This window comes from Colletes gigas, unplaced genomic scaffold (assembly GCF_013123115.1).
Source record: "Colletes gigas isolate AHSC1104 unplaced genomic scaffold, ASM1312311v1 Colletes_gigas_Sc00024, whole genome shotgun sequence".
In the NCBI taxonomy this organism is placed as follows: Eukaryota; Metazoa; Arthropoda; class Insecta; order Hymenoptera; family Colletidae; genus Colletes; species Colletes gigas.
In genome coordinates this window covers 907,800-920,388 of record NW_025106653.1, presented here as the reverse complement: position 1 = coordinate 920,388, position 12,589 = coordinate 907,800, and the positions used below count along the sequence as shown (strand labels likewise).

Sequence of the window (12,589 nt, the reverse complement as noted above, 5' to 3'; positions counted from 1 at the left end):
TGGGCATCATTAATGGAAACGTTTTGTTGAAATAAGCAGGTAGTCTCCGAGTCGTGGAAACTTTTTTGCCAAGTTTTTCCGTCGATTTATTGCAAATTTTTTCTCCCGCGACACACCCACAATTTAGCCACGACACGCCAGCGTGCCCCGTCACACCTATTGGCCAGCACTCTGCTATTCCGCCGCGTTATCCTTCGTGGATTTTATTTTTCATCATTTTCTTCCATTACGGTAATACGCCTGTTGTATAATTACGCGCAACGTAGGCGTCCCCGACGTCTCTAGCACCAACTTTGTTCCCGAAGTTGCCGAAGAGACGGGACCAGCTTTATCGTCGCGTCCAAGAAACGGGTATCCGGTCGCCGGTGGCAGGAAGAACGAGCTGCTCGTACGTCTGCGCTCACATTTATGGGACGCGCTGTACTCGTACTTGACTCGAGCAGTAAAACTGGCAGCGTGGGTTAGACAGTGTGCAGAACCGGGAACCGTGTCAGTCCGCGCCGAGTCCTCCGTATGGGAGCTGCGCTCTCTTGGTGTGTTAAACGGGGGTTGATTATCGCGCCAGTATCGCCAAAAAACTAAACAATAATCTCCAGATGCGCAGAAGAGGAGCGATAGCTCGTCAAACGAAAATCAGAGATTCAGTGAGTTAAGATTTGTGTGTGACAAGAAAGCAATCGTCGGCTCCGCAGCTGCTCGTTCGCCACGTTCAGTCCAGGTAGGCATCGTGAACGTTTCTTTCATTTTCGTCGCACCGATGTACCAAAAATCACACGGGGAACGATTACAACTCGATTTAATTTTATATGAAAGGGACCTTCGAGTTTTCGCCCTTTCGAATTCACCCCTGGCAGTCTCAAGAGTTTGAAGTTTCAGCAAAGTGGCTCGTAGTCAAGATTGTATGCTGATTTTAGAATTATGATATATGTAGGAATATTATACAATGTTCGTGTAAAATTACCAGAGTACGATTTCTTAATTCGCCGAAATGAAGATGAGACTGGCGTTGCAAGATTCTGTCAGTAAATAATTTTACACGATATACTATAGAAATAAAAATTCGTAAAATTTCGATATTTAGACTTTCTATACAATTGTTCTCGAATAATACTAGAGATATGTTTGGAACCGTTGATCCGATGAAGTTTCAGTACATTTCTCAATACATACATATATCCAAAGTCTGTTAAACGTCGATATTTCTTTCAATAAAATGCAAATTCTCAGCTCCAGCTGCAAACATGCGGCTCCAAACGATCACGACTGTTCCATCAAAGTTTTTTTTTTCATTTGCTTTTCTCCATACGTAAATTTACTCTCAGGTAGATAAGGTTTTTCCAGGAAGATAAATTATTCCTCGGGCATATTTCACGGAAAATAATTAATTTCTTATTTGTATAGCCAACGTACGATTTCTTTTGAGTCTCCGAGCCTCAAAACGTAAACTACTTTTTCTTAAAACAACTCATATTTTTAGACCGAACTCTTGTTTAAGTACCTTCGTGTTTGCACAGCAAATTTTAGTGCATTTATCTGAGGATTCTTATTCCACATTTATCATGCTTATTTTCGCTCTATTATAAAAGCAATTTTCTTGAAATGTTTTTATAATATCTTATGCTATAGAATGACTTTTATTCGCCATGCGTGCAGTTACTTGTTGACTTTTATCGTCTTTCAAACAAAAGTTTACCAAATAGCTCTCTTTCATTGAAGTTTGCTTTTTCCTTGTGTCTATTACATTATACTTCCATAAACTTGTACTAAAGACGCGTTATTCCGCAAAATTTTTCCAGTAAACCGTTACAATATCTAGAACAAAGTTTCTTCGTGGACGATATTTACTATGACCGGCCTTTCGTTCCAGTTTTGCTTGGATTTTTGTAGTTAATTCAAACATTTTTTTATCTAATTTAACTATTTTGCATATGTTTCGTTCACGTGTCGTAATTTCAAAATTATCATACAGACGATTTTAACTGTTAGTTATAATACAATATATACTTGTAAACTATCCCTTTTCTTATCGAAACAATCTTTAACAAAGATCAAAATTAAATTTGAACCTAACAATTTAGAATGTAACTCACGACACTCACACGTAATAATAATCAAATAAAAATTCTGTAGGGCCAAATATGGAAACAGAACACAAGACACGAATATAATAAATTGCAAAGCGGTAGATGTGTTATGAATAAAACAAGAATGTATAGGACATAGTAAGACCCAATATGATATTCAACAGGTATGGTCAAACAGAAATATTGCTCGTCGAAAATATTCCTCAGAAAAATAAGTCCAATTAATAAACTGTTCTTCCCCGAAGAAACAAAGTAAATGTATCAAATGTGTTCATTTTGCTGAATACGTCGCTTCTGGCGATTACTTATCTAGTTGTTTTGCCTTCAATACTTATTTGTAGACAAGCGATAGCATCGTTTCGATATTAAACGACGGTGCACATCAACAAATGTTCGCTTCTTTACTGAAAGACACAGATCGTTAAATTCAATGTTTACTTTCGAAGCGAAACGGGAGACGACAAATATCTCCCGTACAATAATTTCGAACGCTTTATCGACTGCCATTAAAAACGCTTTCTAAATCAGCGGACTTGTTTATACGCTCTAAAAATCGCTTCCTAGGCGATAAATTCTCAGAACCGAACGACTGATTATCGTCACGGATTTACGAAGAATTGGAACAGGACATACCCGGCAACTGACAGTTCGACGATCCATATTCAAGATTGTAAACATATATATCAAGAACGACGTCGATGTAAATTGTTGCGGTGAACGAGGACGTACTCTCGAAAATGGTGTAATAGAATGTCAGCGATGTTATGAAATAATAACTCGACGTTAACGGTCGCCGCAATATTACTGGGTATCCCCATTAATACGATCGAGAAGTGGATGATTTTTATTTGAAAATATAAAAAGAATTGTGCAATCTTTCGTTATCGAGCACAACATTGAAAATCTGTCACTGTATTGATTCTACTTAGCGTGACATACAATGTGGATCTACGTAATTAAGATTTACAAATAACAAGTAGAACGTTCTACTTACTTATCGATGATATTTTCTACGTTTCATTTCATTGAACTAGGTATTACAGATATTAATAAGGTTATACTCTACAAAGTTATACTCGAGGTTTTGTTCTTAATTACTGAAAATTATACCACAAAATGTTACGTTATTTTTCTCATTTATTTCTGTATAAATCATTTTCTGCTATATTACGACTGGGGTATCCTGTCCATTTGACATCCTACGAATTAAAATGATTCCTCGTAAACGCCTCGATTATATTCTCGATGATCGTCGATCGTGCGTGTTTCCGCGTGCCGATTAAGATACGGTAAAAAAAAAAACCACAAGGATATTCTAATGTATGACTTTGAAGGCGTCCCCGCCTTCGGAGGCGTGTGTCGGTACCAGTCGCATTAGGAAACGGGATTGGTTGCAACAGGATTCTATTTGCAAACCGGTAATCACGATCCTCGTCAATCTTTTTCCATTCTCGAACCGCTTTACCGTTTTTTTTTTTCTTCCATTCCGGTTAAGTGGCGTGCATAAATACCGACGTTCTTGCGCGCCGTGGAACACGTAGCATAATTAGCCAACGTAATCTGCTACTCCGTTGCAACGTACGCACGTGGATCATCCTCGAGTCTCTCGATCGCGTGTTAAAGATCAGGAATACCCCGCGAACGTGACGCATTCCCTGTGATTTACCCGACTACTGTTCAAATTTAAAAAATCATCCTGAGACTCATTCATCAGAAATACGCGTCATCGTATTTTTGTACACGTCAAGATTTTTATTTCTCATGGTACTTGGAAGCATATTATCGATAAGTGACGAGAACGTTCTATCCTTCGACTACAGTTGTGAAAAAGTACGTCAGGGTTCTGATATTTATGTAACATCGACTATTTTTTAGGAATTATTTTATTATTTGTTATTATGCTGTTTATGCAACTTTTAACGCAGATAGAATGTTGACAAATATTAGACATTTTTTTCCGAGTAATTCAAGTGGTAAAAACTACCCTTAAATTTGTGACAGAAATAGCTATTTAAACATATAAAATTATATATTGATCATTCATATAATAGGTTATATCATTTACAATTTGTTTGAATACTGTTTGGAAACTAAATAGAGAGAGTGATAGAAACAAGTCTTAAATGTGGACAAAGTTTAGGTTTCGACTAGCTGAAGTATGGTCTAATTAAAAATTCCAGTAAAGTCTTGTACTTACTTTCTCCTGCGATAATTGATCGAGAAATCATGCAATTATCCATCTTAATACTATACCATGGACTTCTCCCACAACTTTGAGAACAGTTATTCACTCCTAAACGTATTAAATAATGTTTCAGAATATTTTATAAATCTTTCTATTCTTAACTGTGCAAACTCCTGTTACAGTATTTCAAACCACAAAATGCAGTTTCATGAATTACCTTACAAGACTGATGTAGTTTGTACTGAACTACACGTTCCCATAATTATGACATTTCTATTTTAGTCTTTGAGAAATTTAACTAGACAGTTTAAAATTTCATCCAGTGTGTTCGTATAATAGTTAAATGATGTTTATTTTTAGTGTAAAAACACAGCTGCCGAAAATATTCTTTCTTACTGAGAGCTTTTTCTAAATAAGGTTAATTATTGAAAAAATAAATAACATATTACATCACATTGCTACAATTGGAAGCAAGAAACATGATGTATCGCAAGGGGAATGTGAACAGTATTGACTAATTCTTACTGGTCAGACACTACAACGTCTGACACAATACGATTCCCAACTACTTCCAGAGACCAACTTCCCAGCGTCGGACAGTAAATTTCTGAAATTCGCATTGTCATTGATACTTGAACGCTTATCAACATTCGACTGTGTGCGAGAAATAGATTTAGAAACCCGCCTTGTTTGCAAACTCAAACGCGAAAGTCACGCGACGTATTTACTCGTTCCTGTTTGGCGGAACTAGATTTCAAACACGTGTAACAAGAATTATCGTCCCGTCGTAACACAAAACCACGGAAAATGTGATAGACTAACAATTTATCAGTGTCGATTACTTCCATAATTAGTCGATACAAAAAAAATTCGCGTACCAAGCGAATTATTATAATTCTTCGAAGCAATGAAAACGAACTTCGCAACAAAAAGTGTAATTCGAGAATACTTTTTTCACGGTTCGTAATTTGGAAAATTGCCTTTCGCGATCGAATTATTCTGTATTATTTTACATTTATCATTGATCGGTTGAACAAGCATAGCAAGTTTGCTCTCGTTATTAGCAGCTAATTATAGGTACAGCACGCTTGGAGGCACGAACCGGTCAAATTGCTAAATGAAATAAGACTCTGTATCATAATTTAATTAAGTTGACAGCTTGTGTCGTCGTCGAGCGTGGGATGGCAAGTTGTAAATCATGTTTTTCTTGCGGTCGATTAGAATGAACAAGGTCTTTAACAACAGCGTAGCGTTAACGATCTAACGTTGTCGTTATTATTTAACCGCGACTTAACAACGAAAGAATATTCATACGCGCCTATGCGCGAGACAATTTAGTGGATTAGAAATTTAAATTGGCGCTTTTTTGCGCTAGGAATATCTTATCTTCTGGTGGAAGATTTCTCAGACAGCACTTGATTTCCACAGAGATTTGTTTATTCGGTCGACGTTAGCATTTTGTTAACGTTTCTTTGGGCCAGTCACCTGGCGCAATATAAATATTTACATAAGAAAGATTCTTCAAAGAGAATCAAATCCACGATCGAATAACGTGTTTCTTAAGATCTAGACAAATGGAAACGAGATATTTCGTGCCGGCTGGTGGGCTTTATTCGCGAGAAACGCACAATCGCGAATGGCCATTCACTATTTCACAATTCTTGCACAGTTGGATGAGATTGCTATATATAACACGCAGCCTGTACGCAAAATACACTTTTAACTAGACGCTTTGAAACGATCGTTCGAAAAAAAATTCACTTATGAAGAAATTCACTTATTAGAAAACACGTTCATCTACTGCTTTCGCCAATTTTTTCCTCGTTTGCGATCTAATTTTATTTGATACCCATGCAAATTTATCTGAACATCATTATTAACGTCACGTCAAGAATGCAAATCTTTTTACGCGACTTTCATTTAAACAGCTTCATAATTAGCCTTCTCTTACTTTTAAATATACGCTATAGAGTACGTAACAATTTTTTTAATCGTCCACCTGCTGTTCTACGCATGAACAAATCTTTTATCTGGATTATATAAGATAAAATTAGTCATAAAGTGACCGATAACTTCTTATACTTTATTACGTAATTGTATTGGCTTGATATATTTAATGGTTTGTAACTCTTTTATCACATTTATATAAACACGTTGATAATTTTATATATTTACTTTTATTCTCGATCACAATATACGTTGAATTTTTCACATATTTTCTGCGAAGGTTCGAAATAAAATAGTTAATTCATCAACTTCATTTTACGAACATTTATTTGCACCAAGCAATAATTCAATTTCGTACTTCTTATCTAAATTATTCTCGTCATACGGTTTCATTCTTGATTCCTGCCATGCATACTCATTGTTTGAATAAAGATTAAACAATTGCGTATAAATTGCAAGGTTATTTATAATTAGAAAGACTTTATTCATGACTTAATTATGTTCTTTCGAATCAGACTTCGTCGAAAGAATTATTATTAGTATAAATCTTTGTTCATTAATCATGAACATATATATTTATTATTTCAATGAATTTTTTACGTATTTATTGATACGTGTGCAATTTTCATAGACGAAATAAGCAATAAGGAGACGGTGGAACGATATTAATGACGCGCTAGGTTCAATACCTCGTGATTGAACTTTGATAAATCCTTTCTTCTGAGCAAACAATGTTCGTTTACAATCGTTTAACGTTCAAATTTGGTATCTGGAGAACGAAGGTCGCACATATGCGCATATTGTCTGATGATACACGGCCATTAGCATAATATGTACTCTAAACGCTTCAGGTATATTGATAAAAGTCGCAAACAGTGATTAAACAAACACTAACTTTGCCATATCTAGAACTATAGAAGACGTTGACTTCAATGTTTCCGTTTTACTAGCAATTATATTACTCATATTCTCGTAATAATTTAACTGTCTATATGTACATTTGAAACCACTCGCCATTCATGCAAATACGATTCATGTGTAAATGCTTGACAAATGTTTTCGTAGAAGCTAAGCGAAAGATAAAATAAAGAAAAGTGTTAATCAGTAATTTAGTCAAGAAACCTGAAAGTTTACTTTTACTTTTTAATATTTTCATCTTTTTCTGGGGTTTCATTCTCTTCGAAGAGAATATTTCTTAAGCAAATATTTGTGTTCGACCAGGAGACTGTCCAAAAGAAATAAGTGAACAAAATGCTAACATCGACTGAATAAGTAATCTCAAGTGGCGTTTGTAAAATTTTCCATTTCAAGATAAAATTTTGTTAATCCAATATTGACAACTATTTCGCGTTTTATTATAATTCGATCGAACACGAAGACAATGATCTATGATAAAGAGACACAGATAAATGTTATTATTGCTTTCGCGTAAATTGTTTATTGTTTCTAAAAGAAATTCCGCGCCGAATAGAAAAAGTAACGAAACGATAAATCGACGAATTTATTTATCAGCAAGGTGGATTGAAACAAATTCAATCCTCCGAGACTCTCACTTCCACGGTTGACATTCAACTTTCCATTTCAAATGCACGTTCGAATGAACTGAGTCATCAGTACTCCGATCAATCGACCAATAAATATCCTATTTCGACACGAACTGGGGCAGAGTAAAAATCTGAAGCATAGATCGTAGACTAATAAGAATAATACAATCGAAAGAGAAAGAAAACATTGACAAAAGCGATCACTCGAAGAAACCATTGTTCTTCTTTCTTTACGTAGACGAGGCACGACGGATCGATTCACTGGAACACTAAGAATAGGGAACATAGAGACTGTATTCATAATAGAAACTAAAATTGAACGGGCGCTTGGGACTTATACTCGACGATTTTTATACTCATGATCTCATACCCGCGATTTCATATTCTGTATTTTATACTCAAATATTCATACTCGCGGCTATTCTCATCGCGAATCTCTAAGATGTCATTCTCGCGCAGGAAAGTATATTTTGAAGAAACAAAAGAAAAATACATGTTCAAATACTGGCACGTGATTTGAAAGACACATCAAACTGTCAGTCTGGATAATCAATTGTAATAGATTTAAACAATTTCGACTCGAGAATATTAAAATTTTAATGATACAAAATTTAAAATAGATTTTTTGGTCAATATTTGGTGAAAATATTTACAAAGAATGCAAATGATGTACTGTGAATCAAACATCACAAACAACGCAATGTCAATAACGTCACTTGCAGGTAGAGAATATGTATTTCAATTGATCGATTGACCAATTAAAAGCTCCATGTTAGCAGTCACGGATACATGACATAAACATAAATATTGCTCAATGGTAATCATGACTACGTAATATTATGCCATAAATACAAGTATTAATATTATCAATACTATCTCTGATAAAACTGCCAAATAATCCAAACCTGTCCAGACGCTGGAACACGTTGAATTGCTGATACCGAATTACGGTATGTTACACAGAATTAACGAAATATCTACATTCGAAAGCCCCTGATAGCATTGGTGAGATATCAAAAGTTGTTCACGTGGGAGAATTTCCAGAAAACACGATGGAACTTATATTGGAACGAATAGAATGTATCAAGTCCCAAGAAAATGAGGATGTTTGAGCTATGAAAAGTAGCAACCGAATAGAAAGGTAGACTAACGAGAAATACGTGTTTTAGTAACTTTCTTGCAAGTTGCATCACTCTTATGTAAATTTAATCCGACAACAATGACGTTTAACAAATGTAAAATAGGATTTACGTGGCCTTCTTTTTTGGTTGTAAAAGTATAAATGGCTTTATCTATATTGACGTTTCGGCTAGAGATAAAGGCTCTTTCGAAGATATATTTTTGAAGGGGTTTTCCCGTGAGTAAATGCATAATAATAATATACAAACGTTCTAGAATGAATAAATTAAAAGAATAGTAAAATTTTGTCTGATAAAGAATTTAAATATAATTAATTCAAACATGTCTAGAAAGTTACCCGTATTTATTTTTTGTGATAATACTAACCACAATACCAATAATACATATTCAATAGTATATCAATTATAAATACTGACTTATATAAAATAGACTTCTCACTATAATTTTTAATCATAAGTTGTAAACCTTTATATTTCTTTCGTTCGTATAAAATTAACTTTATGTTATACATTAAAATGATAACATTTTTTATATTTTCGTTAACATAAAAATACCATACAAATTCATTTTAAAGTGGATTCCATCTCTGGCCAACATGTTGATAAAAATGCAGTTGTTTCTGTATTACTCTTGTAACCAAAAGAGAAGTCTACATTAATTCCATTCTAAATTTAAAAAAAAAGTACCGTAGTCCTTCGTTTCAAGGACGAAAAATCGGGTCTGTCGATGGAGGAGTGAGATATATTTTGTAACGCACAAAAATACTGAGGATTCCTATAATGATGTGTATTAATACGAGTTGCTCCAGTATGTCTGTCTACTACCAACTGTTTCTACTTACGCTAAACTCTGAATCGTACTCTATTGCACGCGTACACAATAAATTTTTAAAGTCGATTTTCTGGGAAACGAATAAAAAAATAACGGTCATACTCAATCAGTCATCCTAAATATATACAATCCTCTGAGCGTTATGATTAGATTGATGTTTATGCATTTATGGGAAATTTTAATTCTCAAGAAAGTACAGAATGCACTTCACATGCAAAAATATCAAAAATACTTAGAGTAATATACGAATTGTTATATTTAGTGGTTGAGACGACCCTCTACAAAGCTTCCATTTCATTAATTCCATTAATAAAAAAAATGAATTTCCATGAAGATCCACAGTCTAATTACGATATTCATGAGTGATACTCACGAATTACGTTATCGTACCAATGTTTACTTTACATATACGATACAGTCGGGTTGTGCAATAAAAACGTTAAACAAATAAAATACATTTTGTATTTGTTCGAAGCAAATATTCGATGCGTTCAGAGTTCTCTGACGCGATCGCCTCTGTGATTCACCTTCGACTCTGAATCATTGAGAAAGAAGTGGATCGCCGCGAACGCAAAGTTTGGTAGAGACTCAACGATATCGTTGACGTTTATGTTGAGTCTAGGAGACCGCGATAACTCCAGCGGTATCAATGACGCAAACATGTTCATCGTCTGTGTACTGAAACCTTTTTTTTTCAACTTCTTTATCCATCTCGTTCCCCCGTTGTTGAACTCCCGCGCACGTAACGCGATCCGCGAGTCCGTAAATCATTTGTCGACGCTAATGATCGGCGTATCGCGAGCCTCTTTGCCCAGTTACGCGACAACGTCCTGCCGATCGGCACAGCGTTCGGCAAAAGGCGGCACAAGGCGGCACGGCCGTGCCACTGCTATGCACCGCGGAAAAGCCATTTCAGTACACAAAAAATGTACAGTGACGACGAAATAATAACTGGTGCTGCTGCAGTTATAGTAATAGCAAATGCAAAAAAAATGCCTAAAAAACGAAGATTTTGGATGCGTCCGAGTTTACGTAGCAGAAGAATATATAGTGCCAGTGATATGATGAAAGATTTAATTTTGGACGACGTAAACGCAATCAATCTGGAATACAGGTGTAACGGTGGCTTTAAAAATTTTTTCCGCATGTCCTCTACTGAATTTGAACAATTGCTAAATTTAATCGGGTCAAAAATTGCTGCGAAGGACACAAATTTTAGGGAAGCAATCCCTGCAAAAGTGCGTCTTGGTGTGACATTACGATTTTTGGCAACAGGGGATTCATATCACTCCCTTATGTACTTATTTAAAATTTCAAAACAAACAATTTCAAAAATCATTCCAAAAGTATGTGAAGCTCTCATTGATGTACTTCAAGATTATATAAAAGTAAGTATTGCTGGATCACGTTAGTTATAATATTAAATAATTAATCCTATTTTTTATATTAGATTTATTACTATTATTTACAATACAATACATAATTTATTTTACTAGATTCTATCCTATATTTATGAAGTGTCAAAATTATGTTCTATATTTTGTGCAGGTGTATGAGTGGAGGTGTATGCGGGTGTATGAATGGAGGTGTATGTGGGTGTATGAGTGGAGGGGTATGTGGGTGTATGAATGGAGGTGTATGTGGGTGTATGAGTGGAGGTGTATGTGGGTGTATGAATGGAGGTGTATGGGGGTGTATGAGTGGAGGGGTATGTGGGTGTATGAATGGAGGGGTATGTGGGTGTAAAAACAATTAATCTTTTCATTGCCGTTAAGAAACTTGTTACTGTTATTGTTACTTATTACTTGTTAAGATCACCTTAATTTTTTTTGTAAAATTGTATTTTTTTGGTCATAAATCGATGCATCTTTGTATCCTCTTAAAAAAAGTATAGAGGCCTTAAGTCGAAAATTGAATAGTTTAGGAGTTATTAATTTTGTCCCGAACTCCCATATACTTGTCACACTGTGCGACGTTTGGCCTTGAAGACCGTACCACCCGCGGAACAATATAGCCCTTCGCTGGTCAACTCGGGCCTAGCGCTTTCGTTTCGACAAAGCACTAAATTATTTTACAACAAAATTTGCCAGATGCGGAATATTCGAGGACTTTCGCGACGAAGTAACGGTTCCACATCTGGCAACATAAAAAAGCGTAAAAACCTGAGCTAATCAAACGGAACACTGACTTCGTCGACTAGTGCAGGGGATGAACAGTTAGTGGGGGTTGCGGAAAATTCCGTCGTTGAATGGAACGAAAGGCTATCGACTATGCAAAAATATGGGCACGAGGAAAAAATCTTTCGCCTATGACCATATTTGGTTACAAGACGGGGCTTTATGGCCCTGCCTGGGCCTTTCAGAACTGGAGGTAGCAATCGTCGCGCTGTGAAATTTTCCGTTCGATCGCGAAAGAATACCAATTTGTTGATGGAGGCTTTGTTAAAAAGTTATTAATGTTTAAAGTTCCTGTATCTTTGTATCTCGATGATGGTTTTGGAACGAAATTGACATGAAACTTTCGTGCTCTCGTGTCTTGGCACGATCTCTTTTGATGGTTACCGACATCGTGCCGATCGACTCGTCGGCATGCCGTTCGGCTTTTCAAGCCATGCTATCCAAGACGATGCAGTGTTTGGCTTTGCCGAGAAGTACTTAGGGTGCCGATCGGCCGTGCTAGATGACAGATGCGGACGCAGTGTAGACGCAATTCTCGGCTTTTGCCGATCGGCCGTGCCGAACGGCAAATGCCGACCCAGTGGGGACGCGGCTTTACACGACGACGCTAAGCAAGGGTATCACGATCGACGTCGTCACCGGGAGTGATTCAACCGAGCGTTGCCTCTTTTTCCAACTTCA

The 12,589-nt window shown here is 36.1% G+C and overlaps 1 protein-coding gene across 1 annotated transcript in view; it reads left to right on the top strand.

Annotated features, from left to right (window-relative positions):
- Window positions 1-491: 491 nt before the first annotated feature.
- The window catches only part of LOC122401389, a 42,258-nt gene continuing 30,160 nt past the window's right edge, over window positions 492-12,589 (top strand). Inside the window, exon 1 of the mRNA XM_043403477.1 lies at window positions 492-718. The gene's annotated coding sequence lies outside the window, so the exon portion shown is untranslated. The remainder of the gene's footprint in view (window positions 719-12,589) is intronic.